Genomic DNA, 19,389 nt, shown 5'->3' with positions numbered 1-19,389 from the left:
ACCCATCACTGTATATCTAATATCAGTGGACTTTGTCATATATTAACTGTATCTCAATATAACTAAAACAAGTATGTGCACACACACACACACACACACTTACCAAGCCACTCTATCCTTCTTCATTTACCTGAGTTTTGGATTTTCAAAAAAGAAAGCATCCACCCACATGTATGATACTTTAACAAAGATGTCACGGCAGGGCAGGAAGGATTTTTCAAAATAAATGTTGATGAGGCAAATGAATACAAATTTTGAAAAAAATAAACAAAACTGGATCTTGATCCAAAATTCACACCACTCATTGCATATCTAATTGAAAAGGTAAAACAACAAAATGTTCAGAAGAAAACAGAAAAATATTTTCAGAACTTTGAAGAAGGCAAAAAATTCTTAAACAGGAAGGAAAAATAATCATAAATAATAACAAAATTTGATGAATCAGAACATATTATAATTGAGGACTTTTATTAATAGAAAGAAAAGGGCATGCCATAGAGTTGGAGAAGATATTTGAGATATCTGAAAAAATACTTGTATTCACAATATATAAATAATTTTTGCAAGTTAATAAGAAATAGTAAAAATAAAATTAAAGTCTGGGCAAAAGTTTGTTCAAGAAATTCATCACGACTATATTAAAATAGCTAAAATATATGCAAAATATAATTAAACCTCATTCAGTTCAGTTCAGTTCAGTTCAGTTCAGTTCAGTCGCTCAGTCGTGTCCGACTCTCCACGACCCCGTGAATCACAGCACGCCGGGCCTCCCTGTCCATCACCAACTCCCGCAGTTCACTCAAACTCATGTCCACAGAGTCGGTGATGCCATCCAGCCATCTCATTCTCTGTTGTCCCCTTCTCCTCCCGCCCCCATCCTTTCCCAGCATCAGACTCTTTTCCAGTGAGTCAACTAGTCGCATGAGCTGGCCAAAGTATTGCAGTTTCAGCTTTAGCATCAGTCCTTCCAATGAATACCCAGGATTGATCTCCTTTAGAATGGACTGGCTGGATCTCCTTGCAGTACAAGGGACTCTCAAGAGTCTTCTCCAACACCACAGTTCAAAAGCATCAGTTCTTCAGTGATCAGCTTTCTTCACAGTCCAACTCTCACATCCATACATGACCACGGGAAAAACCATAGCCTTGACTAGACGGACCTTTGTTGGCAAAGTAATGTCTCTGCGAAAAACTGAAAAGTCATATAACTATATTCCCATTAGAATGGATACAATTTAAAAAAAGGAGGAAGGGAAAAGTAAAAGAAGAAAATGTAAACACAAATTTAAGTGAGAATGCAATAAAACTATTATTCATACAATGCTGGTGGTGTGTATGCTGATTTATTCACTTTGGAAAGCTCTTTACAATGACCAATGAACCTAAATATATGTAATGCCTATAATCCAGCAATCCCATCCTTAGGTATATATCCCACAGACGCACATTCACACTTACCAGAAGACATGCACAAAAATGTTCAGGTATTTGTGTCCACTATTTATAAAAATGTTCCCTATTTTTAAAAACAAAAAAACTAGAAACTAAACAGTTGAGTGAAAAAATAACCTGTAGTATAATCAGACAGTGAATCTCTATAGAGCATTGAGAATGAAGAAATTATAACTATATGCAATGAAATGAATAAACACCATAAACTTAATGACAAAAAGGACTGCCTAGTGTATATTTCCATTTATAAAATTTCAAGAAAAGGCAAAACTATTCTATGCTATTAGAGATCAAGACAATTGTTCCCCTTGGAATGGAAAGTCACTAGATGTAAGGATAGCTTCATGTTTTCTTTATATGAATGCTGTTTATACAAAAGTGGGCAATGTCATTAAACTGCACAACTTTTTGAATGTTTATTATATTTCAAGAAAAGTTGTTTCCAAAGTAACAACCCCAGGAAAAAAATGGTGGCTGGTTATTTAAAGCATGATAGCCACAATTTGAAGGGCTAGAAGTAGGACAAAATACAGAGATTTCAAGCTACTCAGAGAAATGCTATTTATGAATATACGAAGAGTGGTTTTCTAGAAAGTCATCCCAGCTTCCCCAGAGACACATTATCTAATTGAATAGCATCATTTATTTTGCTTTGATTTTTTTAAGTTGGTCCTGAATATTAAAAGAAATCTGGATCTTCTCACTCCAAAAATACTCGAGATGCCTACCATTGCTGACAACATGGTGTTGTGCAGGAACCATTTTCCTTAATAGCCAATATCTTGGTATGAAATGCTAGTAAATACCTGTTTATTTGTCTCTTTTATACAAGGTGTTTTCAGTTCCTTACCACATCTTTCCAAATTGGATTTTCCTTTCTGAAAGAGCCTAACAAAACCTAGTTCAAAAACTTAAATTTTTAAAAGTGGAAACTTTTAAAAGCTTTAATTGTTGAAAGTTTGGCTTTCAACAAATCAGAAAGAGATAACAGAACCCTACACAGTAAAGAAAGAGGGGGAGAAATCTGCCTTAGATAGAATCACTTGCTTGAGGTTATAAAGAGAAAACTCACAATCATACTCATGAAAAGTTAACCAGGATCATTGCAAATATTAGGTTGGTGCAACTATACTTGTGGTTTTGGACCATGAATTTTAAATCATTATAACTCAGCTCAAACACATCTTTATTAATCAAAATAGGAACCATTACAATCAACACTATTTTGCCAATGAGAATTAAGTTCATTTATTCCTGTAGCATAAAAATTCATGCTTTGGGATTAGACAAACTTTTGGAAAGCATTTTCTGCCTCCTGCTGATTGAGGAAGCATCTTTCCTGCAAAAAGTTGTCAAGATCCTTGAGCAAGTGGTAATCTGTTGTTGAGAGGTCAGGTGAATATGGCAGATGAGTAAAAACTTCACAGCCCAATTTGTTCAACTTTTGAAGCATTGGTTGTGCAACATGCAATCCAGTGTTGCTGTGGAGAAGAATTTGGCCCATTCTGTTTACTAATGCCAGTCAGGTGCAGGCATGACAGTTTTCAGTGCATCTCATTGATTTGCTGAGCATAATTCTTAGATGTAACAGTTTTGCTGAGATTAAGAAAGCTGTAGTGGTTCAGATGGGCCACAGACCACCAAGTGACCATGACCATTGTTTTGGTGCAAGTTTGGCTTCGGGAAGTGCTTTGGAGCTTCTTCTCGGTCCAACCACTGAGCTGGTTGTCGCTGGTTGTCATATAAAATCCACTTTTCATTGCAGGTCACAATCTGATCAAGAAATGATTTGTTGTTGTTGCATAGAGTAAGAGAAGCTTCAAATGCCTAATGACCATAGAATGCTCAATGTTGAGTTCTTTGGCAACTTCTCACATAGTTGTAAGAGGATCAGTTTCAACAATTGCTCTCAATTGTTGTTGTCAGCTTCTGATGGCCAGCCTCTACACTCCTCATTGTCAAGGCTCTCCTGTCCTTTACAAAACTTCTTTTATTTTCTTTTTTATTTTTGTTTATTTATTATTTTACTTTACAATATTGTATTGGTTTTGCCATACATTGACATGAATCCACCCCGGGTGTACTGTACAAAACTTCTTGAACCATCACTGCACTGTGCATTTGTGAGCAGTCCCTGAGTCAAACGTGTCATTGATGTTGAAAGTTGTCTGTCCTGCTTTACAACCTGTTTTGAAACAAAATAAGAAAATCACTCAAATTTGCTTTTTGTCTAACATCATTTCCATAATCTATAATAAATATAATATGAACAGCAAGTAATAAATCGTTAGCAAAAAATAAAGTGAGAAATGTGCATTAAAATGATGTACAACATAACCACATTTATTTAAGAATATATTCCAATATCAAATGATGAAGTTCAACCATGCGAAACTACAATTACTTTTGCACCGACCTAAAAAATGAAAATGAGATGTAAACAATGTGAGCATGGAAAACAGTATGAAAAATATTAACCAAATACAGTGGTTCCTGTAAAAACACAGCCAAATGCATTCTCCCTTTGTGCAATTGATATCGCCATTTTCAACACCCCTGGAAATCACACAAATTTTTAGTCTGCTTTAAGTTGGTGAGTAAGACAAATAAAGTATTAAACATAGGTAATCCGTAGTAAAAATCAAATGGCAATGCTATTTCTGTCAACATAAACATCTTCCAATTTACATGCTAATTACTGGTAGTAAAGAAAGGGAATTTACCAAAAATATAAAATAAAATTATCTTGATGTCCCAGTTTATTTGCAACCATCCTTCCTGTTAAAGCATATAAACATTTGCAACAGTTCAAAGTTTAATTTGAATATGTTCCAAGTATCTAAAATTCTTATAGTAATGTCTTTGACAAACACCCCCACTCAGTATTCAATATTTTAAACCTACTTCAGAAACAAAAATGGTAAGTATAATATTATCAAAAATATTTCCCCATCAAATTATTTTCTCCCATCAGAAATTTAGCACTTAAATCTTTGGAAATTATTTCTTAAGTCTATTGGAAACGAATTTTGTAAAAGAGATGGTGACACATTATGCTTGAGTTTCTTGAAGAAAAAAAAACAGTGAGTAGTAAAAGAAATCTCTGAGAGAAATCAGGGTGAATTTTATAGGCTACATATAAATTTGTGGCCACATACAAATTTGTGGCCACATATAAATTATAGGCCACATATAAAATCTTTAAATTATTGTATATATGTATATATACATATTATACACACATATATACACATATATATACTTACACACACACTATTTTTCCATCTTAGTGACATAAGTTTTGAGAACTAAAACCTCAACTTAAGTGCCCTTGGTTCAACTTTATCAGTTTAAACAAATGGGAAAATGGATGCCCAGCAGAGTTAAACAAATTGCTCAAGACACATAATAAACCTGTATCAGAAGTCATCCTGGAACTCCAGCCTCCTGATTGTCTTATTCACTCCCCATTTACTCTTCTGCACCACCTCTCTTCAGGGCTTCTCCTTTCAATCTTGAGCTAAGTGGCTTGACTTGCGAGAGCACGCTAGCTATGCACTGCTACAAGAAAATGAATGTAATTTATCCCAATCTCCCAGTGCCCTGGATCAAACCTTGTGGCAATAAAAATCAAATTATTCTCCCCAGGCTTTGCCATCATGCCATTAACTAGCATCACTCTGTGTTTTTTTTCACTGTGATCCATGGAAGGTCAGTTTTCTTTCTTGTAAATAACTTTCTAAATATGAGAGTTCTATATCTTCAATTTGTCAACCTACACTATCATGCCTTTAGTAGTACATTTGTTAGTGACTATGAAATACCTGTTTGTAATTACTAAAAAGACATGACTGAGTGACTAAAAAACAACCCTACCATAAACTGAGTGAGAAAGCTGACAGAAGGATAGAGGTTAGCTGACAATATTCAAGTTAGGTTAACTGAACAAGAAAACCATCTACTGGATGGAAAATTGTATTTGAGATCTATTCTCTACTTACCAGTGAGTGACCGATTCTCCATAGCAGCTCTTTTAGCCTCCTTCCTCCCCCAGATAAATGAGACTCAGTAACAGGAGATCCAACCAGTTCATCCTAGAGGATATCAGTCCTGGGTGTTCATTGGAAGGACTGATGCTGAAGCTGAAACTCCAATATTTTGGCCACCTGATGCAAAGAGCTGACTCATTTGAAAAGACCCTGATGCTGGGAAAGATTGAAGGCAGGAAGAGAAGCGGGTGACAGAGGATGAGATAGTTGGATGGCATCACCGACTCAATGGACATGAATTTGAGTAAACTCTGGGAGTTGGTGATGGATAGGGAGGCCTGGCTTGCTGCAGTCCATGGGGTGCCAAAGAGTCGGACACTGCTGAACGACTGAATGGAACTGAATGACATTTATGAGCAGAATGGCAAGAAGTAAAGAAGAAAGTGGTTCCTTTAATGTATTTTCCATTTATCAAAGACACAGGGTAGCTAGCATAAACAGGAAAATGTATGGATTCATTTCACCTGAAAGATGAGCAGAAGGGAATAACAAATAGATGCTGTTTTCATTGCAAACTGTTTAATCTCTCATCCATAGATGTCTGGAAGAACCTATATCTTGGCTTCCCTGGTGGCTCACCAGGGAAGAACAGTGAGCCAGAAAGAATAGTGATAGTAAAGAATCTGCCTGCAATGTAGGAGACTCGCATTCATTCCCTGGGTCAGGAAGATCCCCTTGAGGAGAAAGTGGCAATCCATTATAGGATTCTTGCCTGGGAAATCCCATAGACAGAGGAGGCTGGAGGGCTACAGTCCATGGAGTTGCAAAGAGTCAGACATGACTGAGTGAGCACATACACATCTCAAAATTTCAAACTACCTTTCTATTGGAGGTGACTGTTCTTTCACTCATCTCCTAAGTGCAGATACTGCTCAGTATTCTTCCCTAAACAGGTTCATGCTATAAAGGCCAATATAATTACCATGCTCAAATATTACTGAAAGTTTCCTCACTACAGAACATAGAACAAACTCTTTGCATGGCAGTCAAATTCATATACCAACTGGCCCCAATTTCTCTCTTTCTGACCCTACCTTCAACCCATCATGGAAATTCACACTATTTTACAAGTATAACACACATCCATAACACTATTCTTTTCCTTTTATTGAATTCTTAAGTAACCCTTTCCCAGCTTTTAACATGTAAAATTCATATCCCCTACGAAACTTTCCACCTCTCTAGTTCAAGTATTTCTAATTTCTATATGCACTGCTCTGTTATGCCTCTCATGTCATTTCAATGTCTATTTTATATAAATTGTGCACTTTTTTATCTTTCCACAGATGTTCTTGTAGCTCCTGAAACTTACTCATCTTATACTTTATCAGTACCACAGACAATGCTTTTCGTAAATAGTACACATACTGGGACAACCTGAAAAGTTTATATGCTTTGTTAAATTGAGAAGTGAAAAAATAATGTCCTATCTGACTTCGCAAACACAGAATAATCTAGTCTAGGAGGAAATTTACCAGCTTTTTTCTGAAATGAAGGAAAGTATTATATCAGTGTTTCATTAGGAAAAATATGCAGATAATTCAAGAAGGAAGACATTCAATAACGAAAATTTAGCAGCTCTCAAAACAACCTGGAGACTAAGAAATGAATGCCAGGAAAATGCTACTTACTGATGTTCAAGAAATCAGGTATTGCAGCAGACAACAATCAGTGAACTCAGCTACCTGTTGCCCTGCAATGGGCAGCTGCGTGCATGCCCTGCACAGGGGGGTGTTGAGACTCACTGGGACTGACCGAAACTTGCCCTTTTACCTGAATCTGCCAAGAGGTCGCAGTGGCTTCTGTCGTCTTCCACCTACCAAATTTCATGCAAGTACATCTAAACGAGGCCTCTGAGTGCTGGCAGAGGTTCTGAGACGTGCATTAATAGTTACCAGGATTGTAGGTGCTATTATGTAAGAGGAAACTTTGAAAAGGGTAAAGACTGTTGATATATAATAGCTAATTGGGCACACCAAGGACCAGAGGTCACCATGAACCAGGACTATTTTTCTGAGCTGTGGAATTCAGATACAAATATACACAGCATGGGTGAAAATTGTAAATTTGATTCATAAGGCATGTAACTTTAACCCTTCTGAGATAAGTAAGTTGACCTAGGATGTCAAAGTCTAATTATTTCGCTGACAGAGACCCAATTAAAGTCTCTAGAAAACTATATATTTCAAGCTATGTATTTCTCAAAATGTTCCATATTGCAGATTCTGTTTGTAACTCCATTTAAAATGTAAGGAGGAAATAAGATTAATTGATAAGAAGAAGAAAACCAAAAAATGTTGTTACTTTCACATGAAATGAAGAAAAAAAAATTTGTCATAACAGTGATCACAGTATTTTGAGAGGCTGAGAAAGTTGCCAAATCAGTAATAAAAACCGCTATTCCAATGTGGAAGAAAAATACAGGCCCTGACATGAATTCCGCCAGAAAGTCACTAATGTTCCATAAATCGTTAGATGTAGGCAACATTTCCTTGCTTCTTTCTTTCAAGTAATGACAATGTGCTTGTTTTGAAGAAATGCAACCAGTTCTGAATCATAAACATTCAGTCAATTTTCATTCATTTCTTCAACCTGTCTTTTTATTTCTCTCTTCTTCAATATTTCCATATGAGAATGTTTTAAGAACCAATAAAACTTGGATTATGAGAATAGCATGAAATCCACAACTGTGAAGTTAAACATGAATAACATTTAAAGCAAATAATGCCAACAGACAGAATAGTACAATTTTAGGAAAAATGTCCTCTTGTCAAATAGAATAGGGTGGGACAGAGGAGAGGGAAAAAAGATATATTGCAAGGTGTATATAAGTCTGTAAAACATCATGAGATATTCTGGCTGCATCACTGGGGGTTGTGTAACATTTAACAAATTGTGTAATTTCCCTGTGCCTCTATTTCTTTTGCTTATTCTTTAACCCACGCCAGGAGTGCAAAAGTGAAATTCCCTATAGCCCATTCAGGCACTTCTCTGACCAGGAGCACTAAAATCAGTAAGACTTGTGGCTGTCACTCTGCTTCAATTTGAGCAATTGTTCTCCTGGAAGTCTTCATAGCATTCCTTTTGAAATGAGGGTTTCTAGTTGAAGAATAGGTGTCCTGGGTAGTTCAAATGGTCAAGAATCTGCCTGCTATGTGGGAGACCTGGGTTCGATTCGATCCTTGGGTACGGAAAATCCCCTGCAAAAGGGTTTGGCAACTCTTCCAGTATTCTTCCCTGGAGAATTCCATGGACAAAGGAGTCTGGTGGGCTACAGTCCATGAAATCACAAAGAGCTGGACATGATTAAATGACTAATAATCTCACTTTTTCAGCTGAAGAATATCTGAGATTACACTAGTTTATACAAACTACAAGATGTGATAGTTTAGTAATGTGATGTTTTCTTTTTGTCAGGTGCTGTTAGACAAAACTTCTCAAGGGATATAAATATCTTTATAGTTTAAAAGTAGGTATGGGAAGGAAGACTTCATTATGGTTTTCTTGCTATATTGCACAGTTTCACCTTTACCCTACATTTCTCTTTGGTGGATATAATACACCTCCACAATAGTCAAAGAAATTAATATACATGCAAAAGACCTTTTTTATTTAATCTATCAGATGAGAGAAAACTTCAAAGGAGTAGTAAGGAGTAAATTTTTTGCAAACAAAATTTTAATGAGGAACATAAAGACTTGAACAAAAGTCAACAAAATGGTTCCTCTTCACTGCAAGATTCAACTTTGATAGGATGTCTGTTATTGCCAAATTATTGTAAGATTTTAAAAAAGGAGTAATGCTTTTAAGAATATGTATAGGCAGCAATTTTTCATGCCTCAAAAGTGGTTGTAAATTGAGACAGACTTGTGGGAAAGAGAGCAAATCGGCAATATATATAAAACAGAGGATTTCTGTTCTTCGTATTCAAATTTCACTTCTAATACTCTAATAATAAAAAGTATTTGCATATCTAGTTATTTTCTGCATTATTTATAGAAATATATCATAACCAATAAAAATGCGCAATGATTATATGAACTGTGCTATATATATATGCACATATTGGAATGCTATGTGGACATTAAATACAAGTTCTTGAGACTTAATGACATGGGAGACTTTCTTTGTGATATAACATTAGTTGCGAGTAAAGAGAAAAAATTTGTCAAAAAACTACAAAATATTAACAGTGACCAATGAAGGGCAGTGAGTACATGTATGATTTCCCTATTTATAATGTTTTCCCAAAGAAAAAGTATTAAATTCATCATAAACAAAATAATATTATGTGGAAAACTGAGCCATTTTATATGCAGTAGAGTTGGGAAAAATGTTCACTCTCTCAGAGTGTAATAAAGTTATATTTAGATGGCTCATATTTTTGAAAGTCAAAGTGGAGAGCATTTTCAATATTTTTTATATTCTCTCAATTATCAGTATGATGCATATCACTCTTGCCTTCTGCTATTCCTTATTAAATTTGATCCCTGGGTTGGGAAGATCCCCTAGAGAAGGGAAAGGCTACCCACTCCAGTATTCTTGCCTGGAGAATTCCACAGACTCTATAGTGTAAATCTGGGTAAGCACAGATTTTTAATCAGTAATAATTACTGCAATAGGGAAACAAACCCAGTGTCAAGTTGCCTCAACTTCAAGTTGTACAGAGGTGACTGCATGTTTTAAAGTAAGAATGAAGGAATAGGGAAGGGGTAAGCATGGGCTCGGGAGAATCAGGAAAGTACAAATGCCAAGAGTTTATCAATATAAATGTGATTAAACCAGCTTCCTCTGCAAGTTGGTAACGATCAACTTCAGGATTCTATCCATCTAAGAGACTAAGAGACAGACACTATGCTTGCTGTTGATGACACTTCAAAGGATGGTGTTTAGATCACTGAGAAAAACACTCCTGAGTTGTGGAGATACATAAACATCCCAAAGGGACAAAGGAAGGATTCACAAGCGTAATTGTTTTTAGTAGATGCTTTAATAAAGGGTGATTTAGGGTCCACCCTCAGGTGCTGGCTGGAACAATCAATTCTTTTGGTAGTCTGGAGCTTTCTCAGGGAGACATTTTAAGAGGGGTTGGGTCATTCTAGGGATGAGGCCTTGGGCTATCAGAAACTATGCTAGTGTTTGTTCAACTCTTTATAGACCAGAGTTGAGACCTAATGGAGAAGATGACTCAGAGGAACCTGGCTAGAACTTGGTTAATGAGAGAATCTTTGTCAGTATCAGCATCTTCCAAGTGCAGTCCAACAGCATCATGCAAAACTACACAAGAAAGAAGAAAGTATGTGCAGTTTCAGAAAGACCATCTATATATTTTGACTTTATACCTGGCACCTCCTTTCTGTTTTAGCTTCCAATGAGCTTAAATAATTCTAGTTGATTACTTTTTAGAGCTTGAGTATGATCCATGTAAGTAACTGTTATGCCGTTTTTGCTAGAGCCCACATAAAGCGCTAAGAGCAATCAATAACATGAATTAATTAAGTACATACTACAAGTTCAGCAATGTGAGAGCAATATTTACATGCCAAAAGCAGTTTTAGGAAAATGTCAAAACTTTTAACTCACATTCTCATGCACAATTAATCCATTATATTCAACTCAATAGTAATTTATTGAAAGTCTGTTTATAATAGATGATGTTTCATAATTCAATCACTAACCACCTCAACAAGCTCTTTATCTGTGGCTGCAGTAGTTGACTGAAAATGAATGTTTCAGAGTATAATTTTTCAAATGTCTTCTAGAGATAAAATGCATAGAGGAATAAGATTCATTCTGATCTATTGTATGAATATTCATATAGTAAGCTTAAGCACCATAGCTGTTTTTTAAAAAAAAGATAAATTAGAAGTTGACCAATCTATTACAAAGGCATGTATAATTTACAGCTCTCTAGAAATGGAGAGTTCCAGTAGTCACATATGGATGTGAGAGTTGTACCATAAAGAAGGCTGAGTGCTGAAGAATAGATGCTTTTGAACTGTGGTGTTGGAGAAGACTCTTGAGAGTCCCTTGGACTGCAAGGAGATCCAACCAGTCCATCCTAAAGGAAATCAACCCTGAATATTCATTGGAAGGACTGATGCTGAAGCTGAAACTTCAATACTGGCCACTGACATGAAGAGCCAACTCATTCGAAAAGAACCTCATGCTGGGAAAGATTGAAGGCAGGAGGAGAAGGGGATGACAGAGGACAAGATGGCTGGATGGCATCACTGACTCAGTGGACATGAGTTTGAGCAAAGTCCAGGAGATGGTGATGGACAGGAAAACCAGGCAGTCCATGAGGTCGCAAAGAGGTGGATATGACTGAGTGAACAACTAAAATTAAGATCATCTTAAAGGGAATATATATTATTGTGTTGAAGAGCTAGTCTTTAGAGTCAGGTAAAGCAGGGTTTGTTTCCTCATTTGTTCTCTAGCTTTGTGACTTGAAACAAGTCACTAGGCTTCTATGGGAATTCAATTGTCCTGCAAATGAAGGATAATGATTCCTACCACATAGAATGTTGCTCTGATTAGATACTGCATGTATAATTCCTGATACATAATAACCTTTCAATAGTAATTATTCTGAATTATTATTTTTCTTTAATTAATAGCGTTTCTGTGGGAGTCCTTAATTAGATCCATATCATGAGGCAGAAGAGACAGAACAATTGAAAAATTAATATATGAAAACACACTAATGTGCTAAATGTTCAACTGGAAATGAAAATATGACACAGTATAGTTACTTTAGGGACTTCTTTGGTGGTCCAGTGGTTCAGACTTCACCTTCCAGTGCAGGGGATGTGGACTTGATTCCTGGTTGGGGAGCTAAGATCTCACTTATTTCCCAGCCAAAAAGCCAAAGCTTAAAACAGAAATGATATTACAACAAATTCAATAAAGACTTTAGAAATGATCCACTTCAAAAGAAATCTTTAAAACGATAGTTAATTTAAATTGAATGCTGCCATTTATTTTTTATTTTTCTGGAATTGAGCTGCAGGAGCTGCTTGTATATTTTGGAGATTAATCCTTTATCCGTTGCTTCATTTGCTATTATTTTCTCCCATTCTGAACGCTGTCTTTTCACCTTACTTATAGTTTCCTTTGCTGTGCAGAAGCTTTTGATTTTAATTAGGTCCCATTTGTTTATTTTTGCTTTTAATTCCAGAAAACTAAATGACCCAATCAAAAAATGGGCCAAAGAACTAAACAGACATTTCTCCAAAGAAGACATAAAGATGGCTAACAAACACATGAAAAAATGTTCAACATCCCTCATAATCAGAGAGATGCAAATCAAAACCACAATGAGATACCATTTCACACCAGTCAGAATGGCTGCTATCCAAAAGTCTACATGCAATAAATGCTGGAGAGGATGTGGAGAGAAAGGAACCCTCTTACATTGTTGGTGGGAATGCAAACTAGTACAGCCACTATGGAGAACAGTGTGGAGATTACTCAAAAAATTGGAAATAGAACTGCCATATGATCCAGCAATCGCACTCCTGGGCATACACACCGAGGAAACCAGAATTGAAAGAGACACATGTACTCCAATGTTCATCGCAGCACTGTTTATAATAGCCAGGACATGGAAGCAACCTAGATGTCCATCTGCAGATGAATGGATAAGAAAGCTTTGGTACATATACACAATGGAGTATTATTCAGCCATTAAAAAGAATACATTTGAATCAGTTCTAATGAGGTGGATGAAACTGGAGCCTATTACACAGAGTGAAGTAAGCCAGAAAGAAAAACACCAATACAGTATACTAACGCATATATATGGAATTTAGAAAGATGGAAATGATAACCCTGTATACGAGACAGCAAAAGAGACACAGAGGTATAGAACAATCTTTGGGACTCTATGGGAGAGGGTGAGGGTGGGATGATTTGGGAGAATGGCATTGAAACACGTATGTTGTCATATGTGAAATGAATCACTAGTTCAGGGTCAATGCATGTTATAGGATGCTCGGGGGTGGCATGCGGGGATGACCCAGAGGGAGGATAAAGGGAGGAGGGAGGTGGGAGGGGGATTCAGGAGGGGGAATTTATGTAAACCCGGGAGAATTCATGTCTATGTATGGCAAAATCAACCAATATAATATTGTAAAATAATTTGCCTCCAATAAAAAATAAATTAATTACCAAAAAAAAAGAAAGAAAGAAATTGAATGCTGCCTAAATAAATTCCAGAATAATCATAGAAAAGCGAATACTTGCATTTGGTCTCAAAGAATGAATACATTTTCTAAGAAAATTACAAGAAAAATTTATGTGTAAGAAGCAGCATTTCCAAGATAGGAAGCTAGAAAAAGAATTCTGGGGAAAGATTAAATCAGTGAGGTTGGAGTATAGAGTTGGTTGGAGTTTGAGAGGGTGGGAGAGATTGAAGCCTCTTTGGGGTACATTTTATGGGTATTGATATAGGATTGTGAATCCACTTTTTGAACACCATGTTCCCAAATGGACTATTTCTTTTATGCACATCTATATTTTCTAAAAGTGTATTTTTTAAAAATAAAATTCCCATTCTTTTCTTTCGAGTCATAAATACATTGAATAAGTTCCCTGACTCACAGAAAGGCAGGAAGATCTTTCATTTTGCAAATTAGCAATGATAAAGGAGAATGTTTTTAATTGTTTGCTTTGAAATTTAAAATACCCAGCCTTAATTTGGGAGCTACGAAAAGTACAGGTTTCCTTTCTTTCGTACTCCAGCATATAATCCACAACAAATTGACAACTGAAGATTTCTGGCACATATTCAGGTATGCCCATAGAGAAAGATCCCCTGGAGAAGGGAATGGCTACTGACTCCAGTATTCTTGCCTGGAGAATCCCATGGACAGAGGAGCCTGGTGGGCTATAGTCTATGGGGTCACAAAGAGTTGAACACGACTGAGACACTAAGCACATAGAGAAAGAATGAACATCTACAAAAGCAGAGTCAATGCTGAAAGACTCTGTTTCATACTAGAAACTGTGTCATTGGTACAAAAGTTGGAGAAGAAATTTCCATGTCCATGTGACCTGTGTTGCTGCTCTTTTGAACATTTGTGTATGTAAGGACTGTTTCTCCATTTAAATTGTCCTTTTATTATTGCACCAAAATAAGCTATAAAGTGGCTGGAAGTTCTACATTGTGTTCTATGTTATCAAGTTTATTTCTCATATAAAAATACAGGGATATTTTCTACTTTTCTATTTTACGTTCTTGAGAATTAATGGTTTTGTAAGCCTACAAGTTCAGTGTTGGTTGCCTTGATGATCATCACAAAAGCTAGTGTGAAATTTCTAGTCCAGGTTCGATGCATGAGGCAGGGTGCTAAGGGATGGTGCACTAGGATGACCCAGAGAGATGGGATGGGGAGGGAGGTGGGAGGGGCGTTCAGGATGGGGAACACATGTACACCTGTGGCAGATTCATGTCAATGTATGGCAAAACCACTACAATATCGTAATTAGCCTACAATTAAAATGAATAAATTTATATTAAAAAATAAAAAAATAAAGTGCAAGAAGATAATGCTACACATAATTCTAATAGTAATTTCAAAATATAGGTTAATGAAAAGGATTGATTTGATGCATTATACTTAACACTTTATCAGTGAGACCTAGTGACAAGATGACATATATATATGTGTGAAGAAGGATATATATGTATACATATATCCTTCTATTTTATTCACACTGCTACTTCACAAGTTTAAACCCTTATTACTTTACTTTATCTGGACTATTCCAATAACTTTTATTTATTTATTTTTTTTTGGAATCATTCACACCCCTCTGCCCTTACCACACATGCATACCCTGCCACATCGTGCTCCTGGGCTAATGCAGCACTCCTCGCTTTGCCTGGAATTCTGTCCCACATCCACCAAGGGAACTCCACCAGCCCAAACTCCCCCTCCTCTGTGAAGTCTTCTCCAGTTCTCAGAGGCTGAGTTCATCTCTCTCTTTCCTTTATAACCACAGCACACATTATTGTCACTACACCATATTTCTGTGAGTTGAATGTCTGTAATTTTTGCTAAATGGCAATCTTCTTTGCTAATGGCAATATTTAGACTCTCAGTACTTTGCATATAATTGTTGCCCTATATATTTTAAGTTAAAAAAAAGAATGAATAAAAGCGTTTATGTGTTTCTCTATGATAATACAGCCAGTAAGTGAGTGATTGAAGTCTTTGCTTCTTCTTCTAATTCATACTCATAATTTAACCTTTAGAGAGACACTTTCTCTGATGGTCTTTTAGTTGGAACTCTAATATCCTTTGGTGGGGTGCCATCTCAAGCCTATAGTCTTTGCCCTTTAGTAAGGTTTGGGTGTCCAGACTCAGGGAATCTGTCTTTGCTCTGGCTCCTTGATAAAAACCATGCATTTGGGGGAAGTTTGTTGGTTTTGGTTTTTGGTATTTCTTTCCCCAATATCAGTGATGCCTTAATCTTATAATTAGGATGATATTGTAAATGATAACAATGATTAATATTTATTGAGTGTTGTGTGCTAGCCACTATTCTAAGGGCTTTATGTGCATTAGCTTGACTGATCCTTATAACATCCCTATGAGGTTGGCATTCTTATTCTTGCCACCTAACAAAGTGAGCCACGGAAAAATGAAATGACTTATCCAAGTTGACACTGTTAGCAGGTGTCTCCTCTCATTACACATGCTTGTTCTTATTCATTCTTCATTCACTTTCCTATTATTCTTTCTTAAATTGTATCTCAAATACATCAATGAATCTATTTTAAATGCTTGTGTTTTTATTTATTACAGTAACATGCTCTGGAAGTACACTTAGAATGGGTAAGTCATTTTTCTCATGGATAATATAGAAATTTTTTGTTGCTCTTTCAATTCAGTTCAGTCTCTTAGTCATGTCCAACTCTTTGCAACCCTGTGGACTGCAGCACGCCATGGCTCCTGTCCATCACCAACTCCCAGAGCTTACTCAAACTCATGTCTGTTGAGTCATTGATGCCATCCAATCATTTCATCCTCTGTCATCCCCTTCTCCTCCAGCCTTCAATCTTTCCCAGCACCAGGGTCTTTTCAAATGAGTCAGTTCTTCACATCAGGTGGCCAAAGTATTGCAGTTTCAGCTTCAGCATCAGTCCTTCCAGTGAATATTCAGGACTGATTTCCTTTTCGATGGACTGGTTGGATCTCCGTGCAGTCCAAGGGACTCTCAAGAGTCTTCTCCAACACTACAGTACAAAAGCATCAATTCTTTGGTGCTCAGTTTTCTTTATAGTCCAACTCTTGCATCCATACATGACTACTGGAAAAACCATAGCTTTGACTAGACGGACCTTTGTCAGCAAAGTAATGTCTCTGCTTTTTAATATGTGGTCTAGGTTGGCCATAGCTTTCCTTCCAAGGAGCAAGCATCTTAATTTCATGGCTGCAGTCACCATCTGCAGTGATTTTGGAGCCCACGAAAATAAAGTATCCACATGTTTCTATTGTTTCCCCATCTGTTTGCCATGAAGTGATGGGACCAGATGCCATGGTCTTAAGTTTTCTGAATGTTGAGTTTTAAGCCAACTTTTTCACTCTCTTTTTTCACTTCCATCAAGAGGCTCTTTAGTTCTTCTTCGCTATCTGCCATGTGTGGTGTCATCTGCATCTCTGAGCTTATTGATATTTCTCCCGGCAATCTTGATTCCAGATGTGCTTCATTCTTCCAGATGTTCAAGCTGGATTTAGAAAAGGCAGAGGAACCAGAGATCAAATTATCAACATCCATCAGATCATTGAAAAAACAAGAGACTTCCAGAAAAATGTCTACTTCTGCTTTATTGACTATGCCAAAGCCTTTGACTGTGTGAATCACAACGAACTGTGGAAAATTCTGAAAGAGATGGGAATACCGGCCTACCTGACCTGCCTCCTGAGAAATCTGTATGCAGGTCAAGAAGCACCAGTTAGAAATGGACATGGAAAAACAGACTGGTTCAAAATCAGGAAAGGAGTACGTCAAGGCTGTATATTGTCACCCTGCTTATTTAACTTATATGCATCATGAGAACTGCTGGACTGGATGAATGAAGCACATCCAATAACTTTTAAATTGTCCTTTTGCCTCCAGACTTTCTCTGTTCAAGCCAAACTGCACACTGTTGCCATAGGAACCTTCCTCAAGAATAACTTTAATCTTTTTCTCACGGGATGAAACAGGTTCCATGGGCTCTCTTTTGCCTAAAAGATACTCATTTGCATAGCTTATCGAACTGTCCAAAATCTGTTTTTTTTTTTTTAGTTGTCTTTTCCTAAACCTTTCTATTTACCATATTTTCCTCCCAAACCAGACCTTACCATTAGTTTAAAATTCATCAACAGCATTTTGAGATTTTTTTTGTTTACATGATGCATATCAATAGGTGTGATAATGTTTCCTTCTTGAACTGCCATTAAATTTGCTTCTAAGTGTTGCTGCACTTGACATGTTCTATTTTGCATTATACACACATGTATACATACACACACACACATATGTAAATTTATTTTCAACTTTCCATAATAGACTTTTTAAAACCTTTGTTCATTTGGTCAGTAGTAACCTGGAGAGGACTGACTGCATAGCCCTTCAATCCCAATCCACCACCTCAACAAGAATAGCTTGGACTTTGTTTTATTTAATAAAGTATCATACGATATTTAATTTTATTTTTTAAGATATTTTCCACCACTTTTTAAAAAAGTCTGGATTTTTCTTTCCAAGTTTAACAGATTTCCTACAGTTATCTCTTACATACCCACACTGACTTGAGATCCAAAGCAAAATTTCTTCTAGATTCAGCAGAACCAAACTTTATCACAAAGGAGACTGTTCCCCCAAGAACCTCACATCAAGCATCCAATGAATTCCTTCTTCCCAAGACCTTTAAATGAAGACCCCAAGCCGCTGACTGCCAGGCTCTTTAATCTTTTTTTTTTTTTTTTTCCTTTTCCCACTGCTATGTCCCCTCTTCTCTCCCGTTTTAAAATGTTGATGGCTAAAATAACACTCTTAAAGTTTCTCCTTTAAACATTGGTTCTGTAGACAAATCTAGAGGATGAACACAAATCCACGGATATTAAATCTGCCTTATCTATAAAATCCAGAATGGATGGGGTCTATTCTCCTTCCAGACCCCAGATGGGGCAGATTTTGATCTAAAAGGCATTGTCTCAAGCCTTTTGACAACTCTCATGTGAGTGTTTGTTTTCACTACAGTTCATTGTGTGGTCTCCTGATTCTTAAACACTCCTACAAAACTACGACTCAACAAAGGATTGAAATCCAGCTACAGTGACAAACACTGTGAGAAGTCCTGTTGGCACTGAATTCTATTGAGACTGAGGAGATAAGGGATGAAGGTGAATAGCTGCTTAGAGTCCAAGTAGAGCCACAGCTTTCCTGCTGACCAAGAGGATGGCCCAGAAGAGACTTTATAAAATTTAAAATTCCTCCCATGGTCCTAACATTGCTTTGATTCCTGCCGCTTTTCCTTTACAGCACTTTTGTAAACAACTAGTCCCTGCAACAGCCCCTGCTCCACTTTCCTGCTAAACCTAAACTGTCCAACCAGCAATCGCTGAACTGCAATAATAATTCCTCCTTTTTCCAAAAATCATTTTGAACTATTATTCATAAAACTATTTGAACTTCAGCTTATATTTCTGGCAAAAAATATAAAATCTCTCCCTTTCTGTAAAGTAGGACACTGCTTTGTAGTTCTCCTTTCCCAATATTACAAATAAAAGTGTTAGTTGCTTAGTTGTGTCTGACTCTTTGTGACCCAATGGACTGTAACCCTCTAATTCCTCTGTCCATGGAATTCTCCAGGCGAGAATACTGGAGTGGG

Source organism: Moschus berezovskii, chromosome 12 (genome assembly GCF_049115385.1).
Source record: "Moschus berezovskii isolate FMDL1 chromosome 12, NW_MosBer_1.0, whole genome shotgun sequence".
In the NCBI taxonomy this organism is placed as follows: Eukaryota; Metazoa; Chordata; class Mammalia; order Artiodactyla; family Moschidae; genus Moschus; species Moschus berezovskii.
Note: the sequence above shows the minus strand (reverse complement) of the source record.